Source organism: Pituophis catenifer, unplaced genomic scaffold (genome assembly GCF_029215685.1).
Source record: "Pituophis catenifer annectens isolate HBS135680 unplaced genomic scaffold, rPitCat1.0.hap2 SCAF_5, whole genome shotgun sequence".
Classification (NCBI taxonomy): domain Eukaryota; kingdom Metazoa; phylum Chordata; class Lepidosauria; order Squamata; family Colubridae; genus Pituophis; species Pituophis catenifer.
Genome location: NW_027256885.1, coordinates 32,271,148 through 32,286,162, shown reverse-complemented (window position 1 = coordinate 32,286,162; position 15,015 = coordinate 32,271,148). Strand labels below are relative to the sequence as shown.

Sequence of the window (15,015 nt, the reverse complement as noted above, 5' to 3'; positions counted from 1 at the left end):
TATTTTGCATTGTGAGTGTTTGGTCCACAGTGTCTAATTTCTTCTCGGTTTGTTCTATTCTTGTTTTACTTTCTGAATTCTTTGTTCATTGTTAAATATTGAGACTTGAATCTCGTTCATCTTCTGGTCCAGTGCATGGATATCTATTTTTAATTCGGCATGGTTGTTTGACATTTTTTCCTGCATGGCCATCATACTTTCTTGGATTAAGGTCAATGATGATTGAATAGTTTGTATTGTTGGTGTTGCTATGTGTTTTTCCATTTTTGCCAGTCCTTCCATTGATTTCAGTCCTACTAACATACAATGATTTTCTAACCTCTCTTAATAGATGCTTAGATGCTATTAATAATATATGATACCACACTACTATCAAAATAATGCAATACTTATAATCTAAAACTTAATTTTCTATATCCAACTTAATTCCTGATAATCTATATATAAATTAATATGAATAAATACTATAAATACTATAAATACTATAGATACTATAGATAGGAGTACATACAATTTTAAATAGATGAATGAGTCTAAAAGCTAAATATGATATTGAATTTGAAGATATATACTATATATGCCAAATCTAGAAATTAATTGATGAAGGAGTTAATAATTCTTATTAATAATTATATTTAAACAATCAGGATATTGATATTGAAGAAAAGGTTGTCAAAGAGTATTAAAGTTGTTGTTTTTTCCTCTCTCTCCTTTTGGAATGTAAACTATTCTTTATTACTCAACCTCCGATCTTCTCCAGGCTTCTTTTTTCACCAAGTCCATTAATCAAAGTCAGCACTCTATAGTATTTCTTGCTGCTAGACTGTCCATGAGTCAGCCGTTTCAATTGTTCCTCAGTCAAGTCTCTATAATGGCTGTGCTTCCTGCTCCCTGGAACAGTCAAGCACGATCCACCCAGCTTCAGCCTCCAATAGATCTACTGCTATAGTCAACAAAAGGAAAGAAATATCTTCTGAGTTCTTATTTCTTCTCACCGAACTTCTCTTTGCGCATGTGATTTTGACACATCAGCTCTTTTATTTTCCTTGCCGGCTTGTCGGGCACTATATTTTTTCGGTCTGCTCTCTGCTTACAGTCGCCGCTCTTTTCCTCTTCGAGCCTTTCACACCCGACTCCACCGACCCCTCTTTCTGATGTCAAATTTCACATAGGCAGGGAAGGTGTGTTAGTCCGATTTCAACACTGCAGCCTCTGATCTTCCTTGCTTCCTATCTGGTTGCTGGTTACCACAGCTTCGGGTCCGCCATTAATTGGCTGACTCACATGTATTGGATTGACAGAGCCACCCGGTCTTGCAATCAGCGTTTGTGCTCTGCGTTCACGCTCACCCAGCTCACTCTCTTGTCCGTGGGGCTCTCCAGGCTCCACGCCCCCAAAGGGTTCCCCAAAACACGGTGACTAGTGGTGTTGAGGAGCAGCAGTCACTCACTCAATGCCATGTCACCACGGATCGTCAACCGGAAGTCCAAGTAAATCAGTTTCATTTCTTTGTCAGCTGTTCCTTTCTGTTCAAATCGGGCCTCAGAATAATAATGTAACATTTGGGGGAAAAGATGCAACCCAGTAATCCAGCTGCAGAAGCCAAAATGGAAAAGATGTCAACAGCTACCATGTATTTTCCCTAGGTGCTCAGATAGGTGGGAAGAAAGGATATCCAGACACTACAAAAGACCAACATGCTGAAGGTGATAAATTTGGCTTCATTAAAGCTGTCAGGTAACTTCCTAGCTAGGAAGGATACTGAGAAGCTGACAACAGTCAAGAATCCCAAGAAACCAAGAACAATATAAAACATAGTGGTTGAACCTTCTTTACATTCTAGGACAATTTCTTCAGCCATGGAGTGCATGTCAGAATCTGGGAATGGGGGGGAAATTGCCAACCACACTGCACAAATGGAGAATTGTGTCAAAGAGCATGAAAGAACTATAGTGTTGGCCAGCCTTTTCCCCACCCATTTCCTCATTTTGGATCCGGGCTTGGTGGCCCTGAAAGCAAGGACCACTATGATTGTTTTCCCCAATATACAAGAAAGAGCTACAGAGAAGATGATGCCAAAAGAAGTTTGTTGCATGAGACATTTCACCTTATCTGGTTGCCCAATGAAGAGCAAAGTGCAAAGGAAGGAGAGGAGGAGAGCAATGAGAAGAATGTAGGTGAGGTTCCGGTTGTTGGCTCTGACAATGGGGGTGTCCCGATGCTTAATGAAGATTCCCAGGACCATAACTGAGATGAAAGAAAAGAAGGAAGCAATAGCTGTCAAGCTAATTCCCAGAGTCTCTTCATGAGACAAAAATGTGATGTGTTTTGGAATGCAAAGGTTGTGAGCTTGGTTTGGGTACCGATCTTCTGAACATGGGAAACAGTCATCTGCATCTGGAAAAGAAATTATTGCAGTCACGTGTTTAATGTTATAGACAACAACCCATTACCTGATTGGTCATCAATTCAGAGATATTTCCTTTCCTGACAGTGAGCATTTGAAAATTAACTTCCTTCCTTCCTTCCTTCCTTCCTTCCTTCCTTCCTTCCTCCCTCCCTCCCTCCCTCCCTCCCTTCCCTTCCCTTCCCTTCCCTCCCTCCCTCCTCCATCCATCCATCCATCCATCCATCCATCCATCCATCCATCCATCCCTGATACATGAGGCCCTGGTGTCCTTGAGATTTTTCTATGCTAACCCCTTTTGCAAGACGTATTCAATTGGTCCAGCTCCAGTGAGGTTGGGGAGTTGTTTCATAGGATCTGCTTTATGGGCCTGCCAAATCCCTCACTATCCAACTAGAGCTTGGATAGAATTGAATAGGGTCAGGCCCATGTAACTTTTTTCATCCCATTGAACCAGCCATTCTCTGTACTTCATGGAGGATTTGAGAGAGTTGAAAAGAGTCAAGAGACATCTAGAGCATTGCAGGAGAAAGATGAGGGATAAATCAGAACAATAACAAGATAGAGTCACTATTAAGTGTGTATCATTTTTCAAAAAGGTATTGCTGAACACAAACAATTCATAACTTTGGTTCTGTCTCCCACCTGCCCTTTTTAGGGAAGGTGGTTGAGGTGCAGTTCCAGAAGATCCTTGATTAAATGAATTATTTGGATCTGTTTCTGTCAGATTTCAGGGCTGGATATGGGGTGGAAATGGCCTTGGTCATTATTTTGGATGCTCTCTGGAGGGAATGGATAGGGATAGTACATCCATCCTGGCTCTTCTTGATCATGGTAGGATTTGAGCTGGCTTTGGGAATTGTGAGAGGGAAAAAACTTCTGATCTGGTTCACCTCCTCCCTCTTTGACCAGTTCCAAAGGGAGCAAGAGGTCCAGCCTGCAACACCAACTATGGGGTGCTATATGACTAGGTGCTTTCTCTGTATCTTTTTAGTATCTATATGAAGGTGCTCAGTGACTTCATTTGTCATCACAAATAAAGTGTATCATCAGCATGCTGAGGATACTCAAGTGAATATCTTCCTCTTGGGCAAAGTAAGTGATGCTGTGCATGTTCTTTCATAGCATTTGGATGATGTGGGGGATTAGATGAAGAAAAACAGGCTTCAATTGAACCCTGGTTATTTTGAGTGGCTATGAGATTGAAGGCTCCTCTATATCCAGGGGTTGGCCATTTTTGTTCTGGATAGTATTGCACTGCCCCAGCAGACCTATTGTGTAATTTGGGGATTCTCCTGGACTCATGATTTCTGCTTGAGGAGCAGGTGTCAGTCATGTTTAGAAAAGCCTTCACTGAACTTCATCTTCTAAGCAATAGCACTTAGAATTATATACCACTTCATAGTGCTTTGCAGCTCTCTCTAAGCAGTTTACAGGGTCATCATATTGCATATCCTTATTTTACCAACCTCAGAAGGATGGAAGTCTGAGTCAACCTTGAGCTGGTGAGAATCAGCAGTCAACAGAATTAGCCTGAAATCCTGCATTCTAACCACTGTGCCACCACGGCTCTTATGCACCAGTTGTGGCCTTTTCATCCCTACTCTCTCTAACTTGTATCTTGGTCATCTCCCATAGGCAGTGGTGAGATTCAACCAGTTCAGGATGGTTCGGGTGAACTGATTGTTAAATTGCTGGCTGGCCCAGCCCCTTCCTGCTCCGCTCCTTCCAGGAGTCCCCATGTGCCCCATTTTGGCTCCAAGGTAAGTATAGGGAAGGTCCAAAATGGGGCATGGGGGTGCAGCCCATTTTTGCTCCCAGGAGGCTGCAGGTCGGCCTACTAGGCCCAAAATGGGCCGTGGGGGCATCCCCAGCCTGTTTTTGTTCCCAAGGGGGTGCAGGAGGCCACGTGCTGCCTGTCACACCTCCCGACCATGCCCACCATGGCCATTCTTGTCATGATAAATGCCTAACTACTATATCTCCCTGATCACCCGGACCTTCAAGGGTTAACTAACCACATATCCCATAATCCCTGTAACCACTCCTTACCTCTTAGCCCCTCCTCCTGGGTACAAAAGGTCCGACCACATGGTCCACAGATGATTCCAGATGTATACCTGAAAGAGAAAGGTACAAGGTCAGTGACCTCCAGTACCAACAGATCAATAATAAAGCTACAGAAAAGAATTGGAGTCTGTCTTTGAGTTATTGGGCTAGATCCAGCTTTTAACAAAATGGTAGCAGAGGTCGGTTGCCCATAACTCCAGACAATGACTGAACCCAACACCTACCCTGAAGAAGCAAACAGAGCACAGACCAGAGCTCTTACCAAGAAGATGGCTGAGAAGCTTGCAACCAAAGCCACAGCCATGGAGGAGACAGAAGCTGGAAGCGAGCAGGACTCCAGCCTGGACTCACAATCAGATGAAGAGGGGCCATCCAAGGAAATCACCGCCCCGGAAGAAGAAACAGCACAGAAAATGAATAAATTCAAACTCTCCATCCTGAAACTGATGGAGGGAAGCAGCGACAAAGAAAACCTCATCGCGGACCTTCAAAGCCTCTTTGAGCAACAAGAAGCAGCGATTGAGGCCCCAAAGACCACCGAGAAAGAAAAGCCAGCAAAAAAGGGTAAGCCACCCCAACCCGATGATCCTGAGCCGGCAGAATCCATTTCCGCGCCCCCTTCCCGGCGGCCATCTTGGGACGAGCACCAGCCAATGGGAAGCCAGGATTTGAATCCCTTGGCGCGAAAATGCCCAAACCCCGAAACAGACGAGGGGGACTCAGAAAGCGACTACGAAGAGCCCGACTCTGAAAGTGACCACGAAGAGATCACAATAACAAAAAGAAAAACGCCTACCGATCTCGAATTGCAAAAGGCAATCGAGACCATCACCGCTGCCCTAGGCTCTGCTTTCGAGCCTCCTGCAGCACTCAATAAATCAAAGAAAAATCCTGGAAAGCACAAGAAGGCCAGGACAACCAACAAAGACCAGGCAACCGAGTCACAGCCAACTAAAAACACCGCACACACCAACAACCGGCACAAAAGACCGCCCACCTGCAGGAAGAATCAACCGCAGAACTCGAACTCACCACCCGCTACACCGACAACGCGAGGCCCAAGGGAGAAGAGAAGAACCGGCTACTCACCAACACCACGACATCCATCAGGCCAGTCCACGCGACCAGGGACCAGCGACCACGAGGGAGGATCTGCTGCCGCCACCATTACCGCTGAGCCGCTGGGTGCAGGGAATCCTCAACCTACGACCTCCGCTGCTGCTGCGCCGCCGACCCGCGAAAGTCCTCGACTTGCGACCGCGTCGCCCCCTCACCTTCTGCCCTTCTTCGCCGGGGATCCGGCCCTCCAGCAGTGGTGTCCACCTTCAGGAGGAATCTTCGGACCCACCGGGGGCGGGTCCAGCCTCCCACCGACAGGCCTAGGCCTAGGCCTGGGAGCTCCAGCAACAGGAACCTCACCCGATGGACTCCAGCGCGGAATGAGCTTCGCGCATGCCCAGTACCTGCCTGTAACAAGAGAAGCAAGTTACATAGATCCAAGCAAGTACAGAATGGCCACAGACATCCCAAAGCCTTATTGTGAGTTTAATCACATTTTGGACCATGGACAGCTCCCCCCAGTAAGTAACCTTACTAATATTTCTGGGGCAAATTATACCAATTTGCCAAAATTGCAGTTAGATGGGGGTAATATTATAGAATGGAGTCAACAATTAAGAGTTGCTCTCATGAGAGAGAATGCACTGTTCCTAGCTAACAGACCTCCCCAAAAGCCCTGGTCACTGGAAATTGACTGCATTCATCACAGGGCATTTTGCATCATGTTAACCTCCATTCCATCTGCTATGTATCCATCTATTGAGGACAATCTAACTGTTTATGATATTATGCAAAAACTATGTAACCTGTTTTATAGCCAAAGCAGAGCCACTACCACTAGACTATCTAGGGAGTTCCACTCCACCAAGCATAAGGCAGGGGTCCCCATGAGTGAGCACATCTTAAAGATGAATGCTGCAAGGGCAGAACTCATGCAGAGGGGGGAAATCATCACTGAAGAGAGCATGATAAGCATAATCATAAACTCTCTTGATAGCAGCTGGGACAGCTTCATGACCCAACTAAATAGCCTCAGCTTGCAATACCTCACACTAGGCGCACTAACCAGTCAGCTTGTTGCAGAGGACACTCTGAGGAGGGAACGCCAACTAGCCAAAGGGGACCCTAGACCCACAAAGAGGGTGGATTTCCAGGATAGGGCCAGGGATACCTCAGAATGTTATTCTTGTGGATCAAGGAACCACTTAAAGAAGGATTGCCCCAGGAGCCATAGGGATAGGGGACAGCACGACAGTAGAGGGGGAAGGTCACCTGAACGCAGGTACCCAAAGGAAAGAGGGCGAGGGTGGTCACCCAACCCCAGGAAACACCACGAGCGCAGAGACCACTCCAGGGACAGTAACTCTGGCTCCATGTATGGGATCAGGCACGATGACCCAAATGACAAACACAAGATAGAGAGAAACTCATGGCTTCTAGATTCAGGGGCCACAAGTCACACTACCTGTAACCCAGAGCTGCTAGACTCACTCACAGAAATAGACTCAGAAATAAAGGTGGCAAACCAAAGCAAGGTCAAAGTAGTGGGGAAAGGAAACGTACACATCACACAGGTAGGGGACTTAAAAGGAGTACTGTACGTACCAGAGATTCCCCACAACGTGCTAGCCATCACAAAGCTGACACGAGACACAAATATAGAAATAAAATTTAAAGATGGAAAGGCACACTTGATCAAGCAAGGGAAAGAGATAGGAAAGGTAACCATACACGAGGGACTTCCCTACTTCACACCCAACGCAAGGGAGGAAGAAGGCATTGATACCAGCACAAACCACAAGGTAGATAAGTATCCAGAAACAGAGGGGGTGCAGCAGGAGGCAGGATGTAGCCATGAGAAGACAAACAAGTCTGTATCTATCGGCAAGCCATTGCATGATAACTGCGCCCACCTCCTCCACAGGAGACTGGGACACATAAGCTTCCCCATTGTAAAGAAAATGACGGAATGTACCGAGGGTCTCAAAGTAAAGAACTGCGAAAACTACTTGGAGTGTTCAGTTTGTAAGTGTTCTAAGATCAAGGTTAAGGCCATCCCCAGGGGATCCAAACGAACCACGGAATACCCCTTCCAATTGGTGCATATGGACTTGGTAGGGCCAATGAAACCCTCTGTAGGACATAGGAAGCGATTCTTCCTCACGATTGTGGATGACTACACCAGATACGGGTATGTCTACTCCCTCAGACACAAAAACGAAGTGTTCCAAAGGTTTAAGGAATTCCACAGAAGGGTAGATATGCAACATAACATGAGAATAAGGCAGATAATGACTGATAGGGGCTCAGAGTTCATGGCCAAAGAATTCACAAGGTGGCTGAGGGAGCAGGGCATAGCGCATTACACCTCTTCACCTTTCTCCCCCTTTCAAAATGGAGTCTCAGAGAGAAAAAACGGGGTGTTGCAAACCATGATGAGATGCGCCCTGGAGGATGCTGGGATGGGGCAGCATTTCTGGTCAGAGGCATTACACTACGCTAATTACACCCTGAATAGACTGTGGTCAAGCTCTATCAATAAGACACCATACGAGATGCTATACAACAGAAAGCCCAACATTGCACACTTACACATATTCGGCGCCCCAGCTGATGTCCACATTCCCAGACAGCTAAGAAGAAAAGGGGAGAAATTATCAAAAAGGTTGAGGTTCGTGGGTTACGAACCGGGCACAAAGGGCTACAGATTTGTCGACAACAATAACCGTTTTGTGGTTTCCAGATCAGCCAGTTTCCACGAAAACGCAAACTGGTCGAGGGTACACTCCAATGACATCCCAAACAGTAGGGTCACGTTCGAGCATGACCAAGGGGAAAGGGAGGTCAGAGAGGTCACAGGGCACAAAGCCAACCATCGCAAGGCGAGCGTCAAAGGTTGGAAAGAAGGGCACCCTTCACTGAAGATAGATGACCTGACGGACAAAGAGGCAGACAACATGCAGGAAACCGAGCCAACCCCCAGCAGGCCAATCAGAGAAACCAGAAACAAGCTACCAAAGAAGTTAGAGGACTACGTTATGACCATCCACAACACCCATTTCACGCCCAGCTCATATGAAGACATCCTCGGGCTCCCCCAGGAAGAGAAAGAAAAATGGATGTCTGCCATGGAGAAGGAGATGGAAAGCCTAAGGGACCTCCAGGTATACTCACCTGCCCAAGTTCCAGAGGACAAAAAACCAATAGGAACCAAATGGGTGTTCAGGGTTAAGACATTAGAGGACAACAAGGTCCTATACAAGGCAAGACTAGTCGCGCAGGGTTTCGCCCAAAGATACCCCGAAGACTATACAGACACCTACTCGCCAACCGTCAGGGCGGAGAGCGTCAAAAGCGCCCTGGTGGTGGCCACCATCCTGGGCTTGGAGGTCTTCCAATTCGACGTACAAACAGCGTACTTGCACGCCGAGCTGGATAAAGAAATATACGTCAAAGCGCCGCCTGGGTACAACAAAGGCGAGAACCAAACCTGGCTGCTGAACAAAAGCCTGTACGGGCTCAAGCAGTCAGGCAAAAGGTGGTATGACTGCCTGGCCAAGGCCCTCAGATCCATGGGCTTCGAGGCCACCTCAGCCGACAAATGCTTCTTTACGAGGAGAGAAAACAACACATTCGAAGGTGTGCTCGTTTACGTGGACGACATCTTGTACATCAGCAAACACAAGGACAGATGTGACAAGTTCACCACTGACCTGGGTAGCCACTTCTCCTTAAAGTCACTTGGAAAGATTGACAGATACCTAGGGGTCCAAGTGATAAAAACCAACAAGGGTTTCCGCCTCTCCCAGAGAGAAAAGATCATCGAGCTGCTGTCCAAATGCAACATGTCCGAAGCAAAACCCAGCGAGACCCCCATGCAACCTGAGTTCCTGAAGACCATGTATGAGGAATCTGAACCTTTCACAGACAACAAATTGTATAGATCAACGATAGGGTCACTGCTGTACATATCCAACTGGACCAGGCCCGACATCACCTTAGCCGTCAATCTGCTGTCCAGGCATGTAAGCAAACCCACGGTAACACACTGGAACGCCATCAAAAGACTACTTAGATACTTAAAATTCAGTGCGGATGCCCTACTCTGCCTAGAACCAGAAACATCCGAGAAACCAAAGCTAACCTGCTATGCTGACGCTGACTGGGCTGGGGACATAGAGTGCAGAAAAAGCACCTCAGGCTACGTGCTACTACTCAACAATTGCCCCATCCATTGGTACACTGGAAAGCAAAAACTGGTGGCCACATCAACTACGGAAGCAGAATTTGTTTGCCTATCAAAGGCCGCAAACAATTTAGTATGGTTCGATGACCTGCTCTGCGACATCTGGGCTGAACCCTCATATCCAATAGTTATCCACGAAGACAACAAGGCAGCGATAGAGATCTCTAGGGCCGATGCCATAGGTCAGCGTTCTAGGCACATTGACATTAAATACAAACACGTCAGGCAGTTTTCAGAGATGGTTTCATTAGGGCAGTACACTGTGACACAGAGGAGCAAACAGCAGATATCCTCACTAAACCCCTACCACATAAACAACATGCTTACCTCATGTCAAAAATGCGTGTTTGCTTGTAATTCATGCCTGTACCTGTGTATTCTCTGTATGTATGCAAACACCGCCCCAGGTACCCAGTTAGGCATTTAGAGGGGGTTTTGTCATGATAAATGCCTAACTACTATATCTCCCTGATCACCCGGACCTTCAAGGGTTAACTAACCACATATCCCATAATCCCTGTAACCACTCCTTACCTCTTAGCCCCTCCTCCTGGGTACAAAAGGTCCGACCACATGGTCCACAGATGATTCCAGATGTATACCTGAAAGAGAAAGGTACAAGGTCAGTGACCTCCAGTACCAACAGATCAATAATAAAGCTACAGAAAAGAATTGGAGTCTGTCTTTGAGTTATTGGGCTAGATCCAGCTTTTAACAATTCTAACCCAGCCAGTCATTAGGATAGGGAACCGGTTGTTAAATTATTTGAATCCCACCATTGCGCATGTGGATTGTTGCAATGCAATCTATATGGGGCTGTAGCAGAATGCAGCATCACAAACAATATTGTGTACCCTTAGGGTTCCACAAATAACACCTCTGCTATACAAACTCCAATTTTTCTCAGTTGCTTTTGTGTCCAATTCAAGGTATTTGCTATTACCTTGAAAATCCTTTTGCTGATTACTTGAGAATCCATCATCCCCACTATATGATCCCATCCCACCTAATCGGGCAGGGGGGTATATTGCAGATTCTGTCATTTAAGGAATTTTGGCTGGCAGGTCACAGGTAGAAAGCCTTTTCTGCTGTTGCTCCTGCTCTGTGGAACACCTTACTCTGAGCTGTGAGGCCGGTCCTTGGTCTTCATCAGCATTGGAGTTGAAGACTGATATGCAACCCTGGGTGTCATGAGGGCATTCTTTTCACCTTCATATTTTAACATTTAATGCTGCAACCCTACTTTTAAATTTTGTTTTTAACTTTATTCTTTATTCAACCAAGAGCCCTGGTGGTGCAGCAGACTAAAGCACTGTTATTAACATCAGCTGCCTGCAATTACGGCAAGTTCAAATCTTACCAGGCTCAAGGTTGACTCAGCCTTCCATCCTTTCTAAGGTAGGTAAAATGAGGACCCGGATTGTGGGGGCAATAAGCTGACTTTGTATAAATATACAAAAGTATGAAGGCTATTGCTTAACGCATTGTAAGCCGCCCTGAGTCTCCGGAGAAGGGCAGCATATAAATCAAATAAAAAAAAATAATTCTTACTTATATCTTTATATGAAGATATGCTTTTATGCATATAGTCTTGTGAAAAAAAAATCAGGGGTGTCATGATAACAGTGTTCCAATATTTGAGGGGATGACGCAAGGAAGAGGTGCTCAATCTATTCTCCAAAGCACCTGAAGGCAGGACAAGAAACAATGGATGGAAACTAATCAAGGAGAGAAACAACCTAGAACTAAGGAGAAATTTCCTGACAGGGATAACAATTAATCTAGTAGGTGATTCAGCATTGGAGGTTTTTAAGAAGATATTAGATAACCACTTGTCTGAAAAAGTATAGGGTTTCCTGTTTGAGCAGGGATTCGGACTAGAAGACCTCCAAGGTCCCTTCAAACTTTGTTATTCTGTTATACTAACACATTTTTTCATTTATTTAGGAATTTTTTATTGCCGCCTATTCACACATGGAATTCACACTATTCAACTTAAGGCAGCTTACAAGAATATAAAAACCTTATATAAAAACAATAAAATTAATAAAAGAGACAATTTTATAATACATTAATAAAATAATAAAATAAAATAACCCCCACCCCCCAACTCGGTGACAATATATCATACAAACGGGATGCATCCCACTCTGGGCTCCCCAGACCCGCTGGCAGAACCAGGTCTTCAATGCCTTCTGGAAGAGTGTTAGAATGGAGGCCATTCTGATCTCTGGGGGAATGATGTTCCAGAGAGAAGGAGCCACCATGGAGAAGGCCCTTCTTCTGGGTTCCACCAGATGTATCTCCCTAGGGGATGGGACCCACAACATTCCTTTCCTCCCTGTTCTGGTGTGTCAGGTAGATGTGATTGGCAAGAGACGGTCCCTCTGATAATCTGGCCCCAAGCAATTAAAGGTTTTAAAGGTGACAACCAGTACCTTGAATTGCACACAAAAGCAGATTGGCAACCAATGCGGCTCCTGCAGGAGAGTAATACATATGCACATTGAGGTCTGCAGAAAACCATGCAGGCCCCTGCATTTTACACCAACTGGTGCTTCCGGATGCTCTTCAAGGGCAGCCCCATGTAGAGCACATTGCAATAGTCAAGACAGGAAGTGACCAGGGCATGAGTGATAGTGAGTAGGGATTGTTGGTCCAGGAAAGGGCATAACTGGTGCCCAACTGGCCATGACTGCCACTTGCTCTTCGAGGAGGAGTCACAAGTCCAAGAGAACCTTCAGATTATGCACAGGGTCTGTGTGGAGTAGTGCCACCCCATCCAATTCTCCCTGGGCCAAAGAACCCCAAACCCAGAGCCACTTGATCTTGATCTTGCAAGGGTTTAGTTTCAACCCGTTGCTCCTCATGCAGCCCCTAACAGCCTCCAGGCACTGTCAGAGGGAGGACACAGCATTGCTTAACTCACCACGGGCTGAGACATACAGCTGATTATCATCAGCATATTGATGATACCTCAGTCCATGGTGATGGATGATCTCACCCAGTAGCTTCATATAAATGTTGAACAGGAGCAGAAAGAGTATGTCAAACCCCGTAAACTGTCCAGATTCCCTTAATTCAGATGATGGTATAGAAATGTAATGAATACATAAAAACATAATCTAAATTTAAATTATTGTTTGTTTCCTAAAATACACTATCAAGAAATTATGCTTGCTTAACTAACTGAGATCTCTCCTTTACCATTTATTTTCAATCTTTCTGAACTACAATTCCCAAAATGACAGTAGGTTCATTCCACCCAATCTTGAAATCTCTTTACTTTCATAGAAACCATAGATGAAAAGATTTATTTTTATGGTCTGATTTATCTTTCCCAGAGTAAAAAAAATATGGCATGATATTTGAATAGACTCCTAAGTAATCAAGTAATCAAGATCTATCCTATATTATAGACACATTTGTAAAGAGATGGTAAACTATTATTTATAATTAAAGAGTAAAATAAGGCATCACACAAAATACATAGCATTGAAATCTCTGCTTTAGATCTCTTACCTGTCTTGTTTGAAATTTTCCCTTCTGGGCATTTTAGGCAATCATAGCAGCAAAAGGGCTTTCCTTCTATTTTTATTTTGCTCCAACCTGATGAGCATGGAGGATTGCACATAGAAAAGGGTTGTACCTATTGGACATTAAGAAGGAAAATTGAGAAATTATTACTTAACGTTTCAGGAATTCTTGCATCTGAAGAATTGGATTTGACTAGTACTTAAGGTATATACAGTGGTACCTTGGAACTCAGCTGCTTTGAAACTCATTGAGTTCATTGTTTGGTTGATACTCATTGAAGAAGCTAGAACTTGTTGATATCAGCTATCTTGTGACTCACAACCTTATTGCTTATGATAACAATTTGTTTGGTACTCATCATTTTTGGTACTCATCGTGCCTCTCAGAACCAATTAACAATGACTACAGAGTTACCACTGTATTAACAAAGTTTTGTCAAACAGGCCAGAAACACACAGTGGGAGAAGCAAGCAGCCTTAGTCATCTTACAAACAACACTTAAGATATGAGAAATGCAACTCTATTGCAAAAATATGATGTTGGGTAAATGTTTACCAATTAAATAAGGACCCAGGCTGGATGGTAGGTTGACCATGTTGTACGAAGCATACACCCTTAAGTAACCATGTGAGAGAAAATGGTATAATTTAGGAAGTGCAGCCATATTGATTATTTGTAAGAGTCTTTTGTTATTCATATAATCAATCACTATGTTCTTTGCCACAATTGGTGGGACTGCAAATAGAATCCCCAGAAAGGATTCATTTCTAAAATAAAATTATGTCTTAATGGCTCCAAGGATCTTCTCTACTGTCTACTTGAAAGAATGTTTAATTGCTTCTTTGGAAGAATCCCCCTTTATAAAAATCTCTCTTCTAATCACTTTTTTACATAGGTTTTTTTTTTATTTTAGGGTAATCATGTTCACGAGTCACTTTGAGAAAAGTGTATGCCTGTAATTCCTGAAAGAACATTCTGAGCATTGAAGCAGTAAATAAAAATAAAATAAATTATTCACTGTGGTTTGATATTGGTGCAAAAACTACCTGGTTAAACATGGTGGGCCAGATTATCTCCTCTGCAGAAAGAGTAAGGAAATTTTCAGGGGGAGTCACTGGAGCTATGTTTCCAATTTTGATTCGATGAAATGATTGGTTGCGGAAGGTAACCCAGTTGATAACATCAAATCCAGTTGCTAGCTCTCCTCTTTCGTCAAAGGAAACCATGTCCCCAGCACTGTTGTTAAATGAAACAGCTTTCAGATACCAATGAAACTAAATGAAAATCATTAAAAGAAATTTATAACAATTGGAAGCAATGAGCAAGTATGAATGTAGGATCTTTAATAAATTAGGTGTTGTTCTTTTAAGGCAGACTGATCAACAAATATAATATGAGGAATATTTATTGTAATGGGGTATGGCAAAAGAAACTTGAATACCTTCAGGAATTTCCTTCTAAGGCAAAATTAGTCTCTCTCACACTGTCTTCTTTCCTGGGACTAAATTGCCATTTACTTTCTCTTAACAGTCCTTCTAATGACTTATGCATCCTTTCTAAAAAGCATTTAGGTATTTAGAATTCCTTTAGTATTCCCATGCATGTTGGAAGCAATATTATCATCTATGTCAGTTGGACCAATAATATTGACTCTTAATGGCACCCTGGTTACTTGCTGTTGCTCACAAGCTCTGAT

The 15,015-nt window shown here is 44.1% G+C and overlaps 1 pseudogene; it reads right to left on the bottom strand.

Annotated features, from left to right (window-relative positions):
• Window positions 1-1,501: 1,501 nt before the first annotated feature.
• Window positions 1,502-14,545, bottom strand: LOC139317650 (vomeronasal type-2 receptor 26-like; annotated as a pseudogene).
• Between the last annotated feature and the right edge of the window lie 470 nt (window positions 14,546-15,015).